The sequence below is a fragment of the Heteronotia binoei genome, chromosome 17 (assembly GCF_032191835.1).
Source record: "Heteronotia binoei isolate CCM8104 ecotype False Entrance Well chromosome 17, APGP_CSIRO_Hbin_v1, whole genome shotgun sequence".
In the NCBI taxonomy this organism is placed as follows: Eukaryota; Metazoa; Chordata; class Lepidosauria; order Squamata; family Gekkonidae; genus Heteronotia; species Heteronotia binoei.
Genome location: NC_083239.1, coordinates 11172261 through 11190346, shown reverse-complemented (window position 1 = coordinate 11190346; position 18086 = coordinate 11172261).

The window sequence follows — 18086 nt, the reverse complement described above, 5'->3', positions numbered from 1 at the left end:
CAGCGCTCTCCTTATTGCGTAGTCAATTGAGGGATATGACCAAAGAACCGGTTGCAGCCTTAAGGTTAATAGATTGATTGTAGCATCAGCTTTTGCGGGCTACAACCCGCTTTGTCAGATGTGTGGAGTGTGTCCTCATTTATAAGTACAGGAGAAGGGAGAGAAAAGAAAATGCCAGAGGTCCCTTCCATGACATTTTTTGGTCAAGCTCAAATGGATAGGAACATAACCATTTGCAATAGCAGTAGTTGCCAATAACACATGAATCCTTCCAGCTTTGCTACACTAATGTAATACTTCAGGGCGTTTTTTTCCAGGGGACCTCAGGGCTTTTTTTTCTGGGGGAATGCAGCAGAATGGAGTTCTGGAACCTCTTCATGGAAACAAAATTCTCAAAAAATGTTTAAAAGTTCGTTGGGCTCCAAGGTGATAGCGCTGTATATGCTGTCAATTGCTGGAGAGCCAGTTTGGTGTAATGGTTAAGTGCGCGGACTCTTATCTGGGAGAACCGGGTTTGATTCCCCACTCCTCCACTTGCACCTGCTGGAATGGCCTTGGGTCAGCCGTAGCTCTGGCAGAGGTTGTCCTTGAAAGGGCAGCTGCTGTGAGAGCTCTCTCAGCCTCGCCCGCCTCGCCCACCTCACAGGGTGTCTGTTGTGGGGGAGGAAGATAAAGGAGATTGTGAGCCGCTCTGAGACTCTTCGGAGTGGAAGGCGGGATATAAATCCAATATCTTCTTCTTCTTCTGTTTCTCTTTCATTCCCCTCTTGAGAGTTCTGGCACCTCTTTAAAAAAAAAAAAGCCCTTTCCAAAATGCTCCTTGTTTAATTTTCTCTCTAGATTTTAGATATCCAAACAAACTGGTCTTGTTTCCAAAGGAGGACCAGCCTTATTGCACATGAAGAAAAGGCTTTAGTGCCTCCCCCCACCATGCCTTTATCACATCCTGGTCTCGGAGATGTTATTTGGCCCACTAGGGAAACCCAAGTTTTCTCAGGATTGCACACGGGTTTCTCCAGTGAGGCAAATGGTGCCCTTACCTGGACTGTTTCAAGTTGGTAAAATGACACAGGGGCAGGGAACAATGAAACCCCTTCTCTATGTGCAATGCAATAAGGCTTCTCACATTCAGGAACAGGCAGAAACATTTTATTCACTTATTACTGTTACTCAGGGTGGGGATCATAGATCCACTCCATAATGTATGAATTGGCCCTCAGAGAGGTCCAGAACATGGGATCTTGCAAAGGGGGAGTTAGCCATGCTAGACTATTGTTGCAAAATAAAGCAAAAGTCTGATGGTGCATTAAAGACTAACAACATCTATTTCAATACGAGCTTTGCATTTTTGTATGCAAACGATTGTCGACTTTGAAACTTTTGCAGATACATCGTGAAGGACTTCCTCACCAGATTCTTTAAGCCTGAATGAATTTTTCTCACAAACAGCAGTTGACAGCATGCAGCGCTGTCACCTTGGAGCCCAGTTTGTACGATTTGGTAAGTAACAGCTTGGGGCAGGCTATGCTTTTTTTTATCACAAGGAGCAAAGGAAATCTCTCCCCGCCGGTTTCTAGTCTGATGCCACGTTGGCACAGGATCATGCCTGAAAACCGGTTTGTGGTCGGAGCAAATAGATTTTACAGGAAACAATCTGCTTGCTGTAGACTACTGCACAGCACAATTACTGGAAAGCTCAGAGGTAACGCAGGATGGCTACTACATTTGGGGCAAAAGCTCAGCCCCCTAAGAAGCGATGCTTAGATAGGGATGAAGTGGCACAGCCTGCATTCAAGGCACTGAATGCTCGTTATTTTCACAGTCTGGTCAATGCAACTTGGACTATGACCAGAGAGAGCTCTTGGGGTCTATGCTACAAAATTGGATCCAGGGGAAATGTTCTGCTAACAAGCAGGCAATTTTTTCCAGTCCCCTTCTTTCCACAGCAGACCATTAGGCTGTTCCATGGGTTGCCTGTCCCCTCATTTGGTCTTCAGAAGGAGGGAAAGGTGAGAAACTGGTATTGCCAAAAGTAGTTGTTGGTGACATGCAGGCTTTTTTTGTAGCAGGAACTCCTTTTCATATTAGGCCACACCCCCTGATGTAGCCAATCCTTCAAGATCTTACAGTAGGCCCTGTAAGAAGAGGCCTGTAAGCTCTTGGAGGATTGGCTACATAAGGGGTGTGTGGCCTAATACACAAAGTTGTTCTGCCACAAAAAAAAGCCCTGGTGACGTGGATTATATTTCATTTGCCCTTAGGGTTGCCAAGTCCAATTTAAGAAATATCTGGGGACTTTGGGGGTGGAGCCAGGAGACTTTGGGGGTGGAGCCAGAAGACATTGGGGTGGAGCCAAGATCAAGGCTGTGACAAGCATAATTGAACACCAAAGGGAGTTCTGGCCATCACATTTAAAGGGACGGCACACTTTTTCAATGCCTTCCTTCCATAGGAAATGAGGGAAAGGGGCACCTTCTTTTGGGGCTCATAGAATTGGACCCCCTGGTCCAATCGTTTTGAAACCTGGGGGATATTTTGGGGAGAGGCACTAGATGCTGAACTGAAAATTTGGTGCCTCTACCCCAGAAAACAGCCCCCCGCCAGAGCCCCAAATACCCGCAGATCTATTCTCCATTATTTTCTATGGGAATAAATCTCCATAGAGAATAATATGAGTTCCCAGCAGACATTTCCCTCCCCTCCCCCTGCTTTCTGACAACCCTGAAGCAGAGGGAGGGCCTCCAAACCGGGGGATCCCCTGCTACCACCTGGGGATTGGCAACCATATTTGCCCTTTACAGTCCTGGGACTAGTCCACGTGGTCATCCTGCCTACTGGGGCCAGTGGATTCAGGTATTCAATTTGTTATCCTACGGAGAATAGAAACAGGCCTACTAGTGGCTGCTAGCCATGATGACTAAAGGGAGCCTCCATGTTCAGGAAGCAGTAAACCTCTGAATACCAGTGGCAGGAGGCAACATCAGGGGAAGGCCTCAGTCCCTATGCTCTGTTGTTGGACCTCTGATTGGCTACCATATGAGACAGGAAGCTGGGCTAGATGGACCACTGCTCTGATTTAACAGGGCTCTTCTTATGTTCTTATCCTCCTTAAACGCTGTTTTTACACAATTCCACCTAGGTACTCCTCTACAGACTTGATACCGCTTCTGGTTTGGTGTAGTGGTTAAGTGTGCGGACTCTTATCTGGGAGAACCGGGTTTGATTCCCCACTCCTCCACTTGCACCTGCTAGCATGGCCTTGGGTCAGCCATAGCTCTGGCAGAAGTTGTCCTTGAAAGGGCAGCTGCTGTGAGAGCCCTCTCAGCCCCACCCACCTCACAGGGTGTCTGTTGTGGGGGAGGAAGGGAAAGGAGATTGTGAGCCGCTCTGAGACTCTTCGGAGTGGAGGGAGGGATATAAATCCAATATCTTCATCTACCTCACAGGGTGTCCGTTGTGGGGGAGGAAGGTAAAGGAGATTGTGAGCCGCTCTGAGACTCTTCAGAGTGGAGGGCGGGATATAAATCCAATATCTTCTTCTTCTTCTTCTTCTTTGCAATAAAAAAAAAGGGTGTTAGATCTGCAGGCAGGAGTGGCAAGGTTTTGCTTCGGCTGAAAAAAAACTGGTGGTTTAAATGAAGGTAGAAATTAACCAGGGCTTTTATTTTTGTAACAGGAACTCCTTTGCATATTAGACCACACACCCCTGATGTAGCCAACCCTCCTGGAGCTTACAACAAGCCCTGTACTAAGAGCCCTGTAAGCTCTTGGAGGATTGACTACATTGGGGTGGGGTGGGCATTGGCCTAATATGCAAAGGGGTTCCTGATACAAAAAAAGCCCTGAAAGGGACACATACATACATAAATACATGCCATCAAGTCACTACTGACTTCTGGCGACCCCAGCAAGGGCTTTCAAGGCAAGCCAGAAATAGAGGTTGTTTGCCATGGCCTTCCTCTTCAGCGTCTTCTTTGGAGGTCAATCACCCATTCAAGTACCAACCCTGCTTAGTTTTAGAGATCTGACCTGATTGGGCTACAGCTATACCATACTGTCTTCCCTCCTGTGGAAAAGAATTCTCACGTTTTAATACTTGCAACGAGAAAGGAAGCCCAAATCTCAAACAGCTGGCAGACAAATTCCTAAGCTTCTCCTTTCCCCACTCTTCCATATCTCCAGGAGTATCCTCTCCCAACGAAAGAAAAAGGAGTTAGAGCACAAATTCATTACAAGTTGCCTTTAAGAAGATGACAAAGGGTTGGCTAATGTAGGAGTATATCCCCATTAACATTGTAGAATCACCACCACCCCACTGCCATCCTGAGATACTGGACTGGCTTATCCAAACTACTTTGATTCCATTAAAATTCCTCAAATGTTTAGTCTGGGATGAATCTCCATATTAGCTTTGAAATTTTGTTTCAGACAAAATTTAACATCGTCCCTTGTCTCAGGGCTTATCAGCTTTGTAACTATGAAAGGGCTTTCTCCTAAACGTTAGTTGTATGTAACCGATTGGTCGTACGGAGAGCTGTGCATTATGCCATTAAGAGGTGCTTGTGTTTTGGTCTTTTATAGTTTGGGGTTTCTGATTTGCGGCTATATCAGTTTTATATATACAACTTTATGCTGAGCATTAGAAGAGCAGGGTAAAGACGTAAAGAGAAATAAATAAATTTACCTGCTATTACTGAATTTCCTCATCAGCCCAACAGGATATAGCATGCTAGTGAAACGTTCAAAGCACAATAAAAACCAATGTCCTTCATTATCAGATTCTGTAATGTCAGGATGCAACCTGCTGAAGCACCTACTCCTTGTATTAGTTCCCTGCTGCATAGAGAGGGAGACATCAGCTGGGTGTAGATTTTCTGATCTCAAAGCAGGGCCTGAAGTTTTCCCAGAGTCACAACTGATCTTAAGAGTTCAGATACCCCTCAAGGAAATGACAGATTTGGTATACCATAGACAACCACATTTCCTGCTGAATTCCCACACCTCTGCAAATTCCACCCTCTCCATATATTGGGTTTTTTAAAAAACCCTCAGGAATTGCTCAAATTGGAATTGGCAACCTTAACAGGCCATTGTACCCAGGTGTTTGATACAACATCCCATGATCCAGGCAACCTGGAAATTAGGGGAGATTCAGCTGGATATGATTGGATTTCCAGGCTTGGCAACTCCCCTCAGCCTGGCCAGTTCATTTCTCAGGAAGGCTGAGCTCTCTGCCCAACCTCACCTTCACATAAGAGTCTCAGGTAGGGAGAGGCAGAACTACCCTGAGAAGTTTTTCTCATGTTCTCAAAACTTCTTCTGAGTCTCCGGAAATTCCACCCGTGTCATACCACTAAAAGGAAGCAAACATCGACTTTTTAATTTGCCCAAACTGGTCTACGGTTTCGTTGAAGGAATCCAGGAAGTATCTTTTAGCTCTGTGTGGGAAACTGCCCCCTTGTGGGCCAGATGAGCAGCTTCTCCTCAGAAAAGACAACCAGAATAGCTGGTTTAGTATAATTAACAGACCGGCTACAGGAGGTGGGGAGAGAAATGTCCAACTGTAATAACTTAACCATGACAAGTAAGAAGGGGCAGAAACCACATTCCCATTATTTCAGACATACTAACTTTGGTCAGTTCCCCCCCACCTTCCCCTGTTTCATTAGCCCACTCTCTCACAATAAGTAATTTTCCCTTAATGCCTCAAATCACTCTCGATACCACTGTGGTGTGCGTGTGGCCGGGCCAGCGTGAAGTATGAGGAGGTCACAGGCGATGTGTCTTCCTTTTGTGTGGGGTTTTCATTAGATGGGAATGACCACAGAATTAAACAGCCTGTAGGCCAGCAGAACTGCCCACTAATTGCTTTAGTGTGTGTTTTATGGTATCACCACAATTTCCCCTCGTCGATACAGGGATTTCTCCACTTAATCCAGCGGCCATCATCAGGATTAAATGAAGACACAAGACTCCCTCGTTAGATAAAACACTGTTTTGTTTGGCTCCCCCCCCCCACCCCCTTTATTGAGTCTTTGTGGCCACTTCAGCCATTTAACCTCAGAGGCTTGTAAAGCTACGGAGAGGCTTCGGCCTGTTGGAGCCGCCAAACCAAAATCTCTAATTACTGGAGAAATGCTGACAAAACAGTGACTTCCAGGGCTAGATCATTAAGCTGCTGGGAAACCACCGGAGTTTCTTTGGTGTCAAGGGATGTGGGTCTCTTCAAAGAGGGCCTTTTGGCGGTCATCTTAACTGTAAAGCTATCATTGGATACCACTGACAGTTAAATTATATGTAAGGGCTTGAGCCCTTCTTGAGGGTCTTGATCTGGGGGCAAGTCCCATGGAGATTAGCCTCTGTGTCACCTTTGAGCACCAGAACAGCAAAGGAACTACGCAGTGATCTAGCTGCGCCTGCGATAATATCTCTAGAATGCCTCTAGAAAATCTTAAAGACTCATAAAACTGTCTGACCTCCAACGCTTTAAGGATTCTGGGTCAGCCCAGCTCAGGTTTCAGCAAACTAGGTGGCACTCATAAACACATGAACCTGCCATATACTGCATCAGATCCCTGGGTCTATCAAGGTTAGTACTGTCCACATTGATTGGCGTCAGCTTTCCAGAGTCTTTCCCATAATCTACAACCCAATGTTTTAAACTGGAGAAGTCAGGATCTGAACTAGAGACTTTCTTCATGCAAAGCATGTTCTAGCACAAAGCCATGATTCCACAGCAGTTTGCTGCTGCCTCCCATCACAAGTTATCCCCGGAGTGGAATTCTAGCAGGAGCTCCCTTGCATATTAGGCCACACACCCCTGATATAGCCAATTCTTCAAGAACTTACGAGGCTCTTTTTTGTAAGCTCTTGGAGGATGGCTACATCAGGGGTGTGTGGCCTAATATGCAAAGGAGCTCCTGCTAGAATTCCACCTCGGGTTATCCCTATGGCCTTGATCATATCTAGCCACACCCAAACGCCTGCATTTAATTTCTTCATGTTGTGGTCTTTTGGGTTGAATATAAAAATATACTCAGGCTGTCCTAGTTTTTCTTATAGGTGATCCTAAGAGTTTGGTTGGGACATCAGGATAAATTTTATCTTCCCACTGTACCTTTGATGCATGTACTTCTGCTATAGAACCTGATATTTGATAATGGAGTGATAAAAATGCATGGCATATGTTCATGCTTCTTGCAATGTGATTAATTAATGAATTAAATTTTTGACCAGGCTCAACAAATCGCATTTACCTTAGGGACCATCTCTCCCCACATGTTCCCCCAAGAGTGATGAGATCGGGGTCTCAGAACCTCCTTATAATCCCTGGACCAAAGGAGGCCCGTCTGAAAGCGACCAGAGACAGGGTCTTTTCGATTGCAGCCCCCTGTTGGTGGAACCAGCTCCCAGAGGAGGTGAGGGCCCTGCGGAACCTTGAACAGTTCCGCAGGGCCTGTAAAACAGCCCTCTTCCGGTTGGCATACAATTAATTGATATCGGAATGCCTGAACATTTAAACTTTGAACATCAGAATATTGAACACTGGAATACTTGAAGAATTGATTTAATGGAAAAGGTAGCATAGTGCATATTGATGTGAGTTTTATGTATTTTTATGTATTTTATTGTATAATTATTAATGTATTTTAAACTGATCTTTGTTAGCTTTTTGTATTGTAAGCCGCTCTGAGCCCGCCTTGGTGGGGTAGGGCGGGATATAAATCGAACAAAATAAAATCAAATAAATCAATTTAAAAAACAGTTAAAATCAGGTTAAATAACACTAAGAACATTTCAGATTCCCTAAAAACAAGTCTAGGTGGTGCTGCTGTCTTGCAGGGGAATGAGAGCAGAAGTCGGAGTACCAGATGTAAACCGTAGCTGTCCTCAACCAAATACCTGATGGAACATCTCTGCCTTGCAGGCTCTGCACAGCGGTAGTAATTCAGGATGGAAATTAGTTGTTTCTCATAACTTTGAAAACAGTGTCAAAACAGTGTCACAATAAAAGGCTTTTTAAAAAGTTAATAAAGGATGTAACATGCAAGGATATTCAAGAAAACCCAACCCATGCTAGTAAAACACAAAGAAAATAAGTCCTAAAAGAAGAGAGAGAAACCGAGGGGGATGATGGCAAAAGGCTAAATATATATGCTGCGTTATAAGTGCCGGAAACTATTCTTGTCTGCATTTGAGATGGGCATCGCTATCGCATACAAAGCCACTAAGGGTTCCCTATCTGGTGAATACATGTGACATCCCACTGAGACGGGGATGACCCTACCACAAGACAGTTGCTACATATAGTGAATATTCCATACCTATAAGGGCAACACAGAGGGAACTAGATGAACCTGTTTGTGTTGCACATAATATGGCAGAAGGTTCTCCTTGTGTGAGACCTTTTGAAATGAAATGTTTTAGAGGAACTAAAACCCTCTTCTGGTAGGGCTTACTCAGGAGAATATCCCAGTGGCTCATGTCTTGTAGGGTGCTTGGATAGGTATGCAAGGAAGGGGTAGTCAAATCCGGATCTGTGTTCACATCAACAACAGGTCCACTTTGAATATTTCCAGGCAACTTCCTTACACAGAGTAGATCATTGGTCCATCTAGCTCAGCTAGTTCTCCTGTCGCAGTGGCTACTGTGACAGGAGAACATCTTCAATAGGTGAACATACCATGTTCAACAGCTACAGTCACCAATGAGCCAAACCTCCAATCTGTTTACCTGTCTGTCATCTATCTCGAACAGCTGTTGAACACAGTTGCAGCTGTGCAGTAGTTGTTGTAGTGGAGCTTCATTTCTTGTGGTGGTGGAGTTTCATTTCATTCATTTGTAAGGGCTTTTGCACCTGCTCAGAAGAGCAGAAGGTGAGCTTATTCTAGCTAGGGGCATATGGATGCAGGGCAAGAACTAGACTATTTGGCACCCTAGGCGAGGCTAACTACTTGTGTTCCCCCACCTCCACACTGATAACCAATTCTATCCTATGGATCTATAGGACAGAATGCAGGCTGTTACTGCAGCCCAAACCCAGAGAAGGGGGTTGCTCCACCAGCATGCATCTCTCAGAGACTCCAAGAGGTGCGTGGGGGGAGATCTTTTTCCTACTGTTGCACCCCAGGGTGCAAAAGCAGGAAGAAAGCACCACTGGTCCGGGGGATCCAATTCTGCACCCCTAGACTGGCAGCATCCTAAGCGATCGCCTAAGTCACCTAGTGGAAGGTACAGCTCTGCATGAATAAATGGGTCAGATAATTAAATGATGTGGGAGAGACACCTATGTGAAAATGCACATGCACAAAATGACAGCTAGACTGTGTGAGAATGCGCAGGCATGAAACAGCGCTCATTGCAATTCGCTATACGGTTTACATATATGAAAAGTAACTGGACTAACAGGCTCAGACTGTTCACAAGGAGCCAAACTGACTGATGAACAATTAGCTTCCTGTTTACAATTGGCATGCTGTGGGCTGAGCTGATGGATGTCTGAACACCCCTAACTGTGACTTGTGGCTCTCCAGCTTCTCAGACATGGGATGCCTGTTGCCTGAGATCCTGTTACTGGACTTGTCATCTGAGACTGAACCCAGGACCTTCTGCAAATGAAGTAGGTGCTCTTCCCCTGAGCCGCAGCTGCTGTCCACCTATAATATTTATTTATCATATTCAATTTACTAGGTCACCCTTCCCTGCAGCCAGGGCTCAGGACAGCTTACATTAGGAATGGACACAATACATAGTAAAAAGTAAAACAACATTGCAATACATTAAAATAGTTCATTAGCAATACAATACTATATTTGCATCCAAGATGGTGGATACTTTCAGTGTCAATCAGTCCCCTCAGTGGAGAAAAAAGGGTGGAAGGTGGGAGTATGAGAGTGCCAGGCTGTTTACAATTGGCATACTGTATCTCTCTCTCTCTCAGCTTGACTTCGCGAACGAAGATTTAAGAAAGGTGCCGTAGTCCACGTCTGCTGCAGGCTCGCTGATGGCTGACAAGACCAGTGCGGGACAGGCAGATCCGGCCACAGTGGCTGCAAGGAAAAGTCTGATTTGGGGTTGGTGCGGTAGTATACTGTATATACCATCTGTTAAAGGACACACTGATGTTAGCATGATCCATACACGGCAGGAACATAATTTCTAGTTTCTGTTTTATGCAGCCATGTGTCTTTACCTGGCCCAGGAAGAAATGGGCCTTAAAGACTACATCTGATAAGCCCCAAGTTGGCACCTTCATTACAGGACATCCCCATCACCTTCAAGATATAAGTAAAAAGTAAAGTAAAATTTTATTTATATCCCGCCCTCCCCCGCCACGCAGGCTCAGGGCGGCTAACAACAGCAAAACAACAATACATTTAACAAAACATTAAATTAACCCCAAACCGATTAATACATTAGTTAAAACAGTTACTAAATCTAAAAACATTAAGTTAGATCTGACAGTACCGTTATTAGTCGACGCTATGCCTGTCAGTTTGTGAATGATGGCGGATCTCCAGACTGGACCATTTTGATGTTTCTCTGTGGACTTGGTCAGCCGTTCATGAATGCCTGTTTGAAAAGGGTGGTCTTGCAGGCCCTGCGGAACTGATCAAGGTTCCGCAGGGCCCGCACCTCCTCTGGGAGTTGATTCCACAAGGAAGGGGCCGCGGTAGAGAAGGCCCGTGCATAGGTAGTCCGAAGTTTAACTTCTTTTGGCTATTTCCTTACTATTAGGAAAGCATAGGTATGTTGCCCTCATTTTTTTGTTCTCCCCCCTTTTTGCTTGAGCCCAGTAAAACGCATCGAACGTCGTAATGTCCTGTTCTGTGGCCGAGACTTGCATTAAGCTTTCAAGTCTTTGTAAATTGCCTGCACAAAATGGGGCTCCATGCGGTTGCAGGGCATTTTCTGTTTAACTTGCCTCAAAGTGCTCCGAAGAATCGCGAGTGCATTAGTGGTCTGGCTTGCAAATTGCTGCTCTAACCCGGAGACCTCTGCCAATCAATCTTGCTGACACCCATTAAAATGAGCTCATGGTGCTGGTTTTATGGCCGGATTAAGTGGCATATCTGTCGATCAGGCGGCCCAGAAAGAGCGTCATACTGCTAATGATTTTGTTATTGATCTTTAATGATTTCCTACATTAGTAGGGGCTGAATTAGGTTCATCAACAAGCTTCAGGAAGAAAATAAGCTGGAGGAATAATTGACTTGGTCCAGCAGTGATCACAGAACTGCATGTCTCCTCGTCTATGTTAATCGGAAAAGAACCCTGTGTAATTACATTGGTTGATCAAAGTATATGAAAAACTTCCCTACCACTTTGTAGTTAACACCGTGAAGAAGAATCCCATTTGTCCTGAAGAAGAAGAAGAAGAAGATATTGGATTTATATCCCACCCTCCACTCCGAAGAGTCTCAGAGCGGCTCACAATCTCCTTTACCGTCCTCCCCCACAACAAACACCCTGTGAGGTGGGTGGGGCTGGAGAGGGCTCTCCCAGCAGCTGCCCTTTCAAGGACAACCTCTGCCAGAGCTATGGCTGACCCAAGGCCATTCCAGCAGGTGCAAGTGGAGAAGTGGGGAATCAAACCCGGTTCTCCCAGATAAGAGTCCGCACACTTAACCACTACACCAAACTGGCTCTCCAAACTGATTGCAGTTATTACCTGAACAACCGTGTAATATTTACACTGCACCTTGCAGCGAAGATTGAAACTGCAAGCATCATGCAGAAAACCTGAAACTGCTTACCATTTCTCACAATACATTTTGTGGTGTCAAAAAATGACCTCCTTTTCCTGTGATTTCTCAGCACTTTTTGCCAAATTTTCACCGGCTTGTTTCCATAACCCTCCCCTGCCTGGTCCTCCCCCGCTCCCAACATTGAATTTATTTGCCACCCATGATGTCCTGCTGCTCTCAAACCTGATTGGCTACTTGGTGGCACAACCAAAAGGAAAATTGCAGCCAAGGAACCAGAAGGAGATGGAGACCTGGAAGGGCAGCTGTGAAGAAACTAGAAAAGGTCTTTAAATATAGGGAAGTGTCACTGGAGACCAAGATCAAGATAATTCACACTGTGGTATTCCACATTATTATGTATGGATGTGAAAGCTGGAAAATGAAGGAAGCAAAAAGAAAGAAAATGTATTCATTTGAAATGTGGTATTGGAGGGCCACCAAAAAGACAAGCCTGAACTCTCCCTAGAAGCTGAAATGACTAAACATTATGAGAAAACAAGAGTCACTGCGAAAGCAATAATGCTAGGAGAAGTTGAAGGCAGCAGGAATAGAGAAAGACCCAACATGACTCAACCAAGGAAGCCATGGCCCTCCGTTTGCAAGACCTGAGCAATGCTATTAATGATACAGTGTTTTGGAGGACATTCATTCACAGGGTTTCCATAAGTTGGAAGTGACCTGATGGCGCATAACACAGAGACATATCAAAACTATATCTTTTTAAATTAAATATCACCTACCACGCTGGGACCTTCTGCATGTACTCTGCAGAGCTACAGCATCTCTTATCTAGATAAAAGACTTGCAACAGCCAGCATTTGGGCCGCAGGAATGCAAAGGGGTTTTAATCAACATGCCAGCTCTCAGTCATATTCAGTTGCCATTTCTATGCTGTAATCGGGCTTTCTGATAATCACTCTTATGAACATAAATATATGAACATATGAAGCTGCCTTCTACTGAATTAGACCCTCGGTCCATCAAAGTCAGTATTGTCTTCTCAGACTGGCAGCAGCTCTCCAGGGTCTCAAGCGGAGGTTTTTCACACCTATTTGCCTGGAACCTTTTTTGGAGATGCCAGGGATTGAACCTGGGACCTTCTGCTTCCCAAGCAGATGCTCTACCACTGAGCCACCGTCCCTCCCCAAACATATGAACATATGAAGCTGCCTTATACTGAATCAGACCCTCGGTCCATCAAAGTCAATATTGTCTTCTCAGACAGGCAGCGGCTCTCCAGGGTCTCAAGCTGAGGTTTTTCACACCTACTTGCCTGGACCCTTTTTCAGTGGAGATGCCGGGGATTGAACCTGGGACCTTCTGTTTCCCAAGCAGATGCTCTACCACTGAGCCACCGTCCCTCCCCACTCTTTGTTGTTCTCTTGCCCTGAATTTTGACCATACATTGGCTAGTTAATTGTAAAAAGTTGATTGTTTTATTTATTTATTATTTAGACTTTATATACTGCCCTTTTCTGAATTCACAGAGTTCAGGGTGCTTAACAACAGGAGAATGTACAGGTTTTTCAATCAAAAAATTAAACTAGCTAAAAAGAATCATATGACACCAAAGCCACTATACAATATGCATCACTATCTTGCAATAGGCAGGAAAAAGCTGGGTGGCGAAGGGGAAGGGAATGCCAGATAAGAAGGTATCCTCGGTTGCTGTCCTCAACCAAAATCCTGGCAGAACATTTCTGCCTTGCATGCCCTGCAGAACTGTATACGATTATGCAGAGCACGGATGTTGTTTGGGAGAGAGTTCCACCAGGTCTCTCCACCAGGTTTCAGTCAAGGCTGCAAAAGGCTGTCCTGACCCTGGTTGAGGACAGCTGGATGCCTTTAGGGCTGGGGATCACCATTAAGTTGTTCTCTGCAGAGTGTAAAGCTCTCTGAGGGACTAACCTGAGGAGGCAGTCCCATAGATACATGGGTCCCAGACCACTCATAGCCTTGACGATCTGTATCAAAAACTTCAACCTGACCTGGTACTGTCAAGCGCGCTCATTTCTGTAACATGATTTTCTTTCAGACAAAGAGCAGGTCACCAGCTCTCTTCTGCTCCCCCCTTATTTACAACCATTGAGCAAGTAATAAATTCATCTGGCCCAAGGATGTTTATGCTACAGCCTGGCTGGTACCACTTTCAAGTCGCCTCTCCCACAGGTTCACACAGACAACTCTTATCTGTTTCCAGAATAGTGTGAGAATGGGAGATGTTTCTAATAGCCTAAATTCCTTAGCAATAAAATAGATAGTCGTTTAGCAACCTTTGAACCCGTGACTCAATTATGCATCTGTATGGTAACCTTTGAAGATATCCTATATAGCAACTGTGTAACTGTGTATACATCATTACTCCCAAGGCTTGTGTCCTTGGTATAGCTCCTGAGTTTCTAACAATAAAACAGGTTTGATTTAAAACAAAAGGCTGCTTATTGAGAAATATCGGCGCTTGCCATTTTGGGAGTAATCTCACTTGGGGACGTAACCGAATTGGAAACTTTCTACCCCAATGGCGGAGAAGGCTCCAGATAACAGAGAAGCCCTGAAAATCCAGAACGACCGATTGGTGAGGATCAAGGACCCCACATAGCCCCGAGACAACCTCCGTGGCACGTAGCAACGGTGATCCATGCGACGGTCACCTCACGATTGGACTACTGTAATGCCCTCTACATGGGGCTGCCTCTGTGCCGGACCCGGAAGTTACAACTAGTGCAGAACGCGGCGGCCAGGCTGTTGCTTGGTCTCCCAAGATGGGAACATATACGGCCGGGGCTACGCGAGCTGCACTGGTTACCGATTGTATACCGGGTCCAGTACAAAGTGCTGGTTATTACCTTTAAAGCCCTATATGGCCGAGGATCAGCCTACCTGAAGGACCGTCTCTCCCTGTATGAGCCCCAGAGAGCACTGAGGTCAGTAGGAAAAAACAGACTGACTACCCCTGCGCCAAGAGAAATTAAACTACAGAACACTTGCACACGGGCCTTTTCGGCTGCGGCCCCATATCTTTGGAACCAACTCCCAGAGGAGGTGCGGGCCCTGCGGAACCTTGATCAGTTCCGCAGGGCCTGCAAGACCACCCTCTTTAAATTAGCTTTTATGAACAGCTGAATTATAATTTTACAACGAAGAAATATCCGCCATCAGCATTAACTAGAATATAGTGTCAATGATAATGTTATGGTTTGTTTTAATTAATGCACGAACTGGTTTTTAAGGTTAAATTAATGCTCAGTTTTAATGTTCTTAATGTAATTGTTTTATTAATGTACCATTGGTCATTGTGTTGTTTATTACTGTTCTATTTATTAATGTACCATTGGTCATTGTGTTGTTAGCCACCCTGAGCCTGCTTCGGCGGGGGAGGGCGGGATACAAATAAAATTTTACTTACTTACTTACTTACTTTTACTTACGTACCCAACGTGGCCAAAGTTCAAGGGTGGAACAAGTAGATGAAGATCAGGTAGTTCCAGAGGGGCCTGAATGTCAGCGTGCTGGATTGAGCCCTCCAACAGGCTCGCCCTACCACACTAGTAGGGTGGGTGCAACTGGCGGGAGAAGTGAAAACCAATATGAAGAGAGTGGCTCTCCAGCGTCAACAGCAGCAAGGGGGTAAGTGAGTCTCGGCCAGGGGCAAAAGCAGAAGGGCGAAAAGCAGGTCAGTCTGGGGGAACAGCTTAGCCATCCACCCTTAGACGCTGATTTCAGTGCGGCGATCCCAACCACATGGCGGCCAACTGCCCGGAGCAGCCTCGAGGCCCCCCCACCCCGAAGACCAGCGCATCCAAAGCGTAGAAGGTGGAGGGATGAGAGAAAGAACCAGCTAAAGGCAGCTCGGCATCCACAACCCCACAGGAGAAGGAGATCATCGTCGTTGATGAATTGGGAGAAGATGCCTGGGAAGATGAGCCGGCAGGAAACGAGAGCGACCTGCACTAAGAGGTGCCGAGCAGCAGATTATGGAACTAATGGCGCCATTGAGGGTGAGAATTACGGGGACTTTGTTTTTCATCCCACTGACTTTGCTGAACCCTAGACTTAAACGTTTTATACACGTGCGAGCCCTGCTAGATTCTGTGTGCACCGGAGACATAATCACACCCAAACTAGTGGAGGCTCTCAGACTCCCTACAAGTCCACTGCAGCATCCCATACAATTTGAACAGATGGATGGCGACAGTAATGAAGGGGGAACCCTGTACAGAGCAAACCCAAGGGGTGCCAGTGGGGATAGAAGACCACTGGGACACGGTGATTTTTGTTGTGGCCCCTTCATCGTCATTTGACATTGTCTTGTGAGTGGGATGGTTGGCCAAACATGAACTCAACATAAAGTGGGGGGACCAAATCATAGACTTTAGAAATGGAGGATGCGAGCCTCATCAATGGAATGTGAAGTGGGACCAGGAACCACCCCCTTTGAATGAAAAACTATGTCTCACTATAGAAGAGGTGAGATCAATTCCAAAAGAGTACAGAGACTTAAAACAGGTATTCAGTGAAGAAGAAGCCAATGAGCTTCCCCCCACCATCAAGATACTGACTGTGCTATAGAACTGATTCCGGGGCAGAGCCTCCCCCAAGCTAAATTATACTCTATGGGGTGGGCTGAGAAAGCAGAGCTTTGCAAGTTTATAGACAAGAACCTAAAGCGGGTATTCATCAGACCGGCTATGGCCCCACACGCTGCCCCCATGCTGTTTAGGAAGAATACGGGGGGCTCAGGCTATGTACGGATTTTAGGGGGATCAACGCCATTTTGACATCAAATGCGTACCCCATACCCCTAATAAAGGATTTATTGAGCACCATGTCAAAGGGAAAGATCTTCACCAAGCTGGATCTAAGAGACGCTTACTTCTGGGTATGCATAAAAGAGGGGGATGAATGGAAGATGGCATTTAACATGCCGATGGGACAATTTGAATACTTAGTCATTCGGGTTGCAAGGGGCCCCAGGAGTTTTCATGAACTTTATAAATGGAGTCCTGTAAAAGTATTTGTACTGAGGGGTAATAGTGTACCTGGACGATATAATTACTGGTATTTATTCCAATGACCTCCCCTCACATGTGAAATTAGTGAGGGAAGTCTTAGCAACCCTCTATGAGAACCAACTGTATGCAAAACTATCCAAGTGTGAGTTCCATAAGACGGAATTGGATTACCTAGGCTACCGAGTGTCAGGGAGGGGTTTGGCAATGGACCCTGCCAAAATACAAGCCATGCTAGATTGAAAACCCCTGAGGACACGTAGACAGCTCCAATCCTTTATCGGATGTGCAAATTTTTATCGTAATTTTATACAAGGGTTCGCACACACCATGCTCCCCCTGACAGACCTCCTTAAAATGAAAGGGAGAGGTCCCGAGGCCAAGCGGCCAGGAGCAAAACTAATTTGGACAGAAAACTGTCAAGAGGCATTCAACAAGTTAAAGAGGTTGTTCACCAGTGAACCCATCCTGATTCACCCCAATGAGTTAAAACCCTTTGTGGTCCAATGCGACTCCAGCGATGTCACTGTGGGGGCAATTCTCATGCAACCAGATGAGGGGGTCCCTTAAACCGTGTGCTTACATCTCCAAAAAGTTCAGAGGAATTGGTCGGTGTGGGACAAGGAAGCATTCGCGTTAAAGACATGGAGATCTTGGTTAGAAGGGGCAAGAGTTCCGTTTGAGATATGGACTGACCATAAGAACCTAAAAGCCCTGGCCGGTTGCAGGAAGCTAACTGAGAAGCAGATCCGATGAGCAGGATTCTTTGCTAAATTTGATTTCAAATTGAAACACATCCCGGGATCTAAGAATTTTCTGGCAGATGCATTATCTCGACTTCCCCAGCACAATAGCCAAAGGGAGGAGGTGATTGATTCACTCATATCTCCCAACCAATTGGGGGGAATAATAATTACCCGCTCACAAGCAAAACATGAAAAACCAGAAGAGAAGATTGGGGGAGAAAGACTGATTAAAGAGGTGGAGAAAAAGGAGATGCAGTACCTGAGGGGGTAAGGAAAGGGGAGGGGGGCTTCTGGTACAAGGACAATAAACTTTACGTACCAGAGGGCCTCCGGAAGGAAGTGCTCCAATTTTGTCATGACAGCAAACTATCTGGCCACTTTGGATATGTCAAAACCCTGCATCTAGTGAATAGACAATTTTGGTGGCCATTTATGAAAAGAGACATAGTTAACTATGTTGCTTCGTGCCCCATATGCTTAATGGCTAAGAGGAGAGAGGGAAAAGCCCCTGGATTGTTACAGCCACTGGAAACAGCAACCAGACTGTGGTCAGTAGTATCATTGGATTTTATAGTGGAACTTCC